Source organism: Oreochromis niloticus, linkage group LG7 (genome assembly GCF_001858045.2).
Source record: "Oreochromis niloticus isolate F11D_XX linkage group LG7, O_niloticus_UMD_NMBU, whole genome shotgun sequence".
Lineage (NCBI taxonomy): Eukaryota > Metazoa > Chordata > Actinopteri > Cichliformes > Cichlidae > Oreochromis > Oreochromis niloticus.
Window position 1 is genome coordinate 42521150 of NC_031972.2, and position 7833 is coordinate 42528982.

The following is a 7833-nucleotide window of genomic DNA, read 5'->3' on the forward strand; positions in this document are numbered from 1 at the left end:
TGGCAGGTCTGCTTGGAGATGACTGTGAGATTTTTTTTCTATAAAAAATCATCGTCTTAGCAGGTTGAAGCCATGTGGCCCAGAACTGTTGTAAATATTGTACCAATGAGTAGTTTGAGGAATAGCAAAGGGTGTTTTTAGATGATTGCTTGTATTGAATGTATCGACTTTCATTCTGAAGAATTAACCTACATGGTTTAAAAGAAACTTGTAGGCAGTCCCCTCCAGTGATAGACACCCAGTGGATCCTCCCTCTTGAGTTGCAGCCAAACATTGTCTGTTGTACTAGAAACATGAATTCTGCCTCAGACCGGATTTATCCGGGGACATCTAATAAAGCACTTTGTTGCTTCATTGCACATTTGTGCTATGAAGGACACAGAGCTGCTACAGGAGACGAAGAAAGACATGTTTTTATGTACAGTCCATTGTCATTCACTGCTGTAGCTGTGTTCAGAAGGACATGCGCATGTTAATGAACACATTCACTCTGCTGCTGTTTAATCTCTGAAATACATGCTTAGCTGTTTGGATCTGATCTCTCAGTTTGTAAAGGAGTAATGAGTAGTAAGTGAGTAACATTAGAACCTGCTGTGAAAAATATTTACCTATAGACCACTGAAAGGGTGAATATCTTATTAAGGTTATTTTTATGATTATCCTGTGTAGAAGCAGTGTTGTATCTACAGTTTGGTTAGATGTCTCAGTGACTGCAATGTCTAACCAAAGGTATTTGAGTGTACTGGTAATGGTGGATCAAACTGTTTGCTTAGATGTGCGTCACACATTCTGATGATTGGAGAAATCTCTAAATGGTTCTCCATCTGGTCACCCAGTCAACATTAGAACTGAATGGTGTACTGTTAGGGATTCAAGTCTTTAATTTTTGTGATCATATTTCATTATATTTTAATAGGAAGAGATAGAATATCAACCAAAAATCCAGAAAAAACACATCACCTTTTTGCCAAACACAGTGGTAAGATCCTAGAACGCTAATTCTGTTCATCTGGATGTTCATCTCCTGTGGGAGAGACACTGAAAATGCAACATCCAGATGAACGGAATCAACTTTCTGGGATTGAATAATTGAGCATGAATCGAGACAGCAGTAAAATGCTTCTTGTAGTCGTTCATCAGGTTTGCACACATCTCAGGCAGAGCATTGTCATTCCCAGTGCATAACATACCAACGATTTGTCACGTCCCGAGGCGTCTCATAGTAACGCGAAAGGTACCCTTCGGCGTCCTTATGATACGCTCCGGATTCTCAGTTGAATGCAACAGAATGCTGCTCGCGGTGGTAACACACCCTCCAGCCGTCTATTCCAGCCCTAACCTTAACCTTTACCCTATCAGATAGTGTTTTCCAAAGCCATTCATGATCAGAGCGTAAAACACATTTACATGTATAGATTCTTTCCAAACGGCTCTCATTTCTCACTCTTAACTAATTGAAACCTTTCATTGAACTACCAAATAAACAAATTGCTACTCTCTTTCTGGCCAGACATGTGGCAACACTTTCTTTGTATTTAACAAAATAAAAATGCAGACATAAGTGTACACATTAATTTTTGACTGCTAGTGAAAACTGTTTTCTTTACAAATAACTCTCTCACTGAACTAACACAGCCGATCCCTCAACATGTTTGTACCCTCTCTTTAGATTGCCTTCATATTAAATCATTTTTTGCTTTTTAAATAAATGATTTTAACATTGCACTCAACAACAATCAAATCCTCCCCACTTCAAGGGCCATTGCATTATATTTCTTCATGTCAATATAGGGGGCACAAGTAGGGGTGACGTGGGCCGCAAGTGGCCCCCAGGCCACTAGTTTGAGAACCCTGCTCTGAATCCTTTAAGTATCCTGGCTGCTGTTTTGCAACTCGAAGCTTCAGCTCCCTCCATAGAGGTCTGTGAAGGTTCTCAGTCATCCAGGTCACCGTAGTCAAAGGAGTTTGCAAAGAAAAGCGTCTGGACTTCTTTGAGTTGCTTGAAGACGTTTCACCTCTCATCCGAGAAGCTTCTTCAGTTCTAAGGTCAAATGGTCGAGAGTCCCAGATTTAAACCCAGTGGGAGTATCCCCCCAAGGAGAGACAAAGGACCCCCTGGTGATCCTCTAATCACATGCGCCAAGGTGTGAAAGCGGGTGTGGTACCTAATCAGCCAGGGTTTCGGGTGAGCTCATTGTGAAACCTGGCCCCACCCTATCATGTGATTTCCTGAGGTCAGATGGCCCAGGATGTGAGTGGGCGTTAAGGCGTCTGGGGAGGGAACTCAAAACTGGGTTTAAATCTGGGACTCTCGGCCATTTGACCTTAGAACTGAAGAAGCTTCTCGGATGAGAGGTGAAACGTCTTCAAGCAACTCAAAGAAGTCCAGACGCTTTTCTTTGCAAACTCCTTTGACTCCCTCCATAGAGTTTTTTGGGACTGAAGTCTGCAGACTGGCTTGTCCACTCCTTGACCTTTATGTAATTCTTCAGCCACTTCTTTGTTGCCTTGGTGGTATGTTTTGGGTCACTGTTATGAAGGAAGACCCATCTACGACCTCTCTTCAATGTTCTGGCAAAAGGGAAGGAGGTTCTCATCCAAGATTTTACAGTACATGGCCCTGTCCATTGGTCCCTCAATGCAGTGATGTTGTCCTGTACCATTAAGAGAAAAACAGTCCCAAAGCATTATGTCTCCACCTCGGTGCTTGACTATAGGAATGGTGATCTTTGGATCATACTCAACATTTCTCTTTTTCCAAGAGTGCTGTCACATCTTAAGCGGGGGAGCAGGACTCAAAAGCTAAACTCACGTCTACAGATTTGAAAGGTTTATTCACGGGCAATATTAATTACACAAGATTTAGCAGAAGGTACATTAAGAGGGAGAGAAGGCAAGGGGGGAAATCCACAGATCCAATGAGAAACTAAACGACTCTCTCTCGACACAGTATACTCACTATATGCAAGGGATGGAACATCAGGGAAGACCTGTGCACAGGGAAACACACAATTATCAGTTAGAATTCGCAGGGAACACGGTTAGATAACACTGAGATGAGCCGGGGCTTTACCAATAAGTTGATGATCTATCAAAGAATGACTGTCAGCCACACCTTAAGAAGGAGCCTTCTCGTTTTTTGCCACTGAACATCATTTAGATCTTCAATGGCAAACTTAAGCCTGACCTCTGCAGGTGTGCCTTATCCACATAACAAGTTATGATTAGGAGTATCTATAATTGATTGATGGGTTGATTGTAATCTGTGCATCACTTGGACACATGGCCAATCTGTGGGAACCAGAATTCTGTCTAGGTTATAAGGAGTCAAATACTTTTTATTTCACTTAGTGACATGTAATTCAGTTTATAACATTTACATAAAAATGTTTTTTTTTCTTTTTTTTGTTAGTTGGTTCTCTTTCTCTACCTTTAGGACTTTGGTTGATGGAGCAACTTTTTAAAATTCTCACCAAATAGCACACTGAGATAATTCCTGTTTACTCAGTGAATTCTCCTGAGATTTCAAGGTCTCACTATTCCCGAGTAGGCAGCGTGGCAAAGGAAGGGTAGAGACTTCTGTAGTGAAGTGTGAGATGCAGTGAAATGTGAAAAAAGCACACACAGGTTTGACACAGCCTTACTCCCAGTGCATTCTTGGTATTGCATTCAGCTGTACTCACAGGGCGGATGGAGATAATTGTATGAAATCTTTTTTTTTTAAAGGACTCAAAAGCAAAGTTTTAACTCAGCCTACTTTTTTCAACCATACATCCAACTGCTACAGAATAAGCTCAATATTATTGCTAGATTCCCAGCTTTGAGAACCCTGGGTAGAACTAGAACCTTCTGTCATCTGGAATACCCTGCAAAGCTTGCTGCCACTGTGATCCAACTTCTGATAAACAGAAGAGGATGGATGGATGGATGGGTCGATGACAGACGGATGGATGGACGGATGGATGGATGGATGGATGGATGGATGGATGGATGGATTGACGAATGGACGAATGGACGAATGGATGGATGGATGGATGGATTGACAGATGGATGGACGGATGAATGAATGGATGGATGGATTGACGGATGGATGGATTGACGGATGAATGAGTGGATGGATTGACGGATGGATGGATTGATGGACGGATGGATGGATGGATTGATGGATGGACGGATGAATGAGTGGATGGATGGATGGATGGATGGATGGATGGACGGATGGATGGATGGATTGATGGATGGACGGATGAATGAGTGGATGGACGGATGGATGGATGGATGGACGAATGAATGGATGGATGGATGGATGGATGGATGGATGGATGGATGGATGGATGGATGGATGGACGGACGGATGGATGGATGGATGGACGAATGAATGAATGGATGGACGAATGAATGAATGGATGGATGGATGGATGGATGGATAAATGGATGGATTGACGGATGGATGGATAAATGGATGGATGGATGGATGGATGGATGGATGGATGGATGGATGGATGTTTTGAAGCTGCAAACTGCAGAATTTCCATCTAATGTTTGGTGTAAACTGTGTCTTGATTTCCAGAAACTTTACAGAAGAAGATGCAAATGAATGTGCATAACAATAATCGACAAAACCTGGGCCATGCTGAGGCCTTGACTTTAAAATAATGTGGTTAAAAAACAGCACTTGGTTGTGTATTACAAAAAAAAAAAAATCTTTTCCCAGTGACTGTTTTCATGTAGGCAAAAATATTTCATCTATTATTCATAAAGGAGAGAAGGAAACCCAGTGAGACAGGAGCCACGTCCGTCACTGCTCTGTTATGTTTGACTCGCTCAGATGAGCGAGCGGAACAAGCCACTGGGAGTTCTGCTCTCTCTCTCTCGCGGTGCAGAAGCACACTCTTTCTTACTGTAGGACATTTTCATTCAGGTCCCAAAACACTGATGTTTTGCTTTTCGGCGTACAACTGTTGGTTACAAATGCGCCTTTTTGTTTACAGCTCATTTCTGCTCTTTTTTTGTGTTACTCTAAATGAAATATACAGAGAGTCTCATTATCATCAGTGCTATGCACAAGTAGTAAAACACATTAGTGTCACTAAAGTCGTATGAAATATCATCATGTGTGCGTTACGGTTTTAGGCTTTGATGTTTTAAATGGAATCACTCAGATATACCGTATTAGTAATACATCTCAAACAATGCCACTGAGCACCCCGCTGTTCACGGCAGCTTTTTTTAAAGCGAGTACACATGTACTGCTTCACGTCGAACAATAAAGAGTAGGAGGAATTCATTATTCGCTGTTATTCATATGCAAATGCAAACTTATTGTCTGAAAGAACGCCCTGCTCTTCAGTTTCCACTTAGCCGTGTGTGTGTGTGTGCTTCAGTTTGAGGGGAAAAAAAACATGCATCATCACATCCTATATCAATTATGTTGAGTGGTCTCTTCACATTGATTAGCAGATAAGAGGTTGAGCCAAATGCTTTGTTCCAGGAACACACTGTAGCCAGATGAGTTGGAGCATGTCGGTGAAAAGGCTGTGGAGGACCCTTGAGGTTTGATCAGAGCAGAACTCAGTGAGCAAGCTGGCCTGAAGTGAAATGTCCTCTGTGTTTGGTTGTTTTCTAAACATGTTCAACTGGAGAAAAAAAAGGAAAAGAAAGTATCCCTTTCTCCCCAACATCCCATTATCTGCAGCTGTTTGTGCCAAACATCACTAGAAAGTAAAGTGATTTGTGCTGTGCCCATCTGGAAGTAGACCAGAGAGAGTGAGTCTACCGCACACACTTTGAAGACCATAGTCTAAAACATATTTAAACAAACATATAAAGATGAGGAATAACATTATGACCACCTGCCTAATTTTTTGTGTTGGTCCTTGTTTTGTTGCCAAAACAGCCCTGACCCATCGAGGCACGGATTCCACTAGATATCTGCAGGTGTGCTGTGGTGCACCAAGATGTTAACAACAGATCCTTTAAATTCAGTAAGTTGCAAGGTTAGGGGCCCCATTGATCGTACTTGTTTGTCCAGCACATTTGGAATGGAGTGAAATCTGGAGGCCAAGCCAAGACCTCAAATTCGTTGTTGTGCTCCTCAAACGATTCCTGAACCTTTCTTGCTTTGCCTTCTTTTCATAGTGCATTGGTCGGTGGACAGGGGTCAGGATAGTTACCCTGACTGGTCTGCGGCTTTGCAGCCGCATTCACAACAAAGTGTTTTGTGGATGTTTGTTGTTGCACTGGCTAGCCTTTGCTCCCCACATTTATCAATCAGCCTTAGCTCCTGATGATCCACCGTTCCCTCTCTGAAAAAATGCTCGCTTGCTCCCTAATATAGCCCCTCCACTATCAGCTGCCATGATGAAGAGATAATCAGTGTTATTTCACTTCTCTCAGTAGACATGTTAAAAACACACTGAGGACCTTTTACCTGGTTAATGACACTTTACACTGGTCACATTGTATTAATTATGCTGTTTTCTTCTCTTCTGAGATCTGGGGGTCTTAAGTTTGCTGCTAAGTTTAAGTTTATTTTTATCCTTAATAGCTTACCTATTTGTATTTATGCTCTTTATATATTGTTATTTTTATCCGAAAACAAAGTCAAACTGAATTTCATTGTACTGTGTATAACAGCAATAAAGATCATTCATTCATTCAACTTCAAGTATTATCATGTATAGTTGACCTTGCAGATTCTAATTAGGCCTGATCTGGAATGGAAATCCTTCATGCAGCAGTGAGAGATGATTGCTTTTGCCTTGCTCTTTTATGTCGTTGTCTCTTTTTATGTACCATTTTCTTGTGATCTTCTCAGCAACTTGTTGCCAGTTTTGGCCACACTCTGCCAGCCTGCACAGTCAGAAGCTCATTCTCCTCTATGGTTGCTTGGTCAATGTTGCTTTTTTTTTTTTGCAGCCAGACAGGACCATTCTTTGATAAGAGGGTGGCATACATAGGTATCAGCAAAACCTGGAAAACTTGGTTAGCACACTGCATTCCTAAACTGTGCAGGAGCAAAGAACACACTAATTAGATAGCTAGTGATTTGAACGCTGGCATTTTTCAGGCACAGATTAAACAACTGATCAAAAAGTCTCTGGGCAATATTCTGAATCTGAAACTGGCCTGATGCATCCATCGTATTTTAAGTACAACTGTGTGTTTGAACTAGTGAATGTGGCCTGCAGTGCACTTTGTGTGCTCAGAGTAGTGCTTTTAAAATACTGGTTAAATTATACTCCTAACCAAACACTAAAAAGCAACAGACTAATAGAATAGCAGAATCTCACTCCAGACTCCAGAAGCGCAGACTTCTTGGGTCATCTGTACCACACAGGAAGATTAAAAATGTTCAAGGAGGTACCAACAGCACAAACATGTTCGCGAGGTGCATTTCGAAGGTTTGAAATAATGAAGATAAGACTGAGGAAAAGCTTGTTGATCACACGCCACCAACTTTAAGCATCACCATTATCCAAATGGATGAGAAATAATTTTAAAAAACTAAAACTTGTACAGTTGTTATAAAGCGAGAAACCTGGTACAAGAAAATTTCTTGTACCGGGATATGAACATGCTTTTTATTGCTGCAAAGTTTGGCATTCATGGGAGCTAACTCCCTTTTGGAGCCAGTCTCAGGTAGATCTACAGGAGTTGATTTTTGCACTTCTGCACTGCTGTCATTTTTTTAGCCCCAAAGGTTGCTGTTTGGTTTTCACTATGAACTCCCATACAGTGAAATTCACTTTTATTCATACCTAGAATCACTGATCAGAGCATAATTGTGAATTTATTTGCATCTGCTTTTGGATTTTGCTGTTTTCTTCGGTC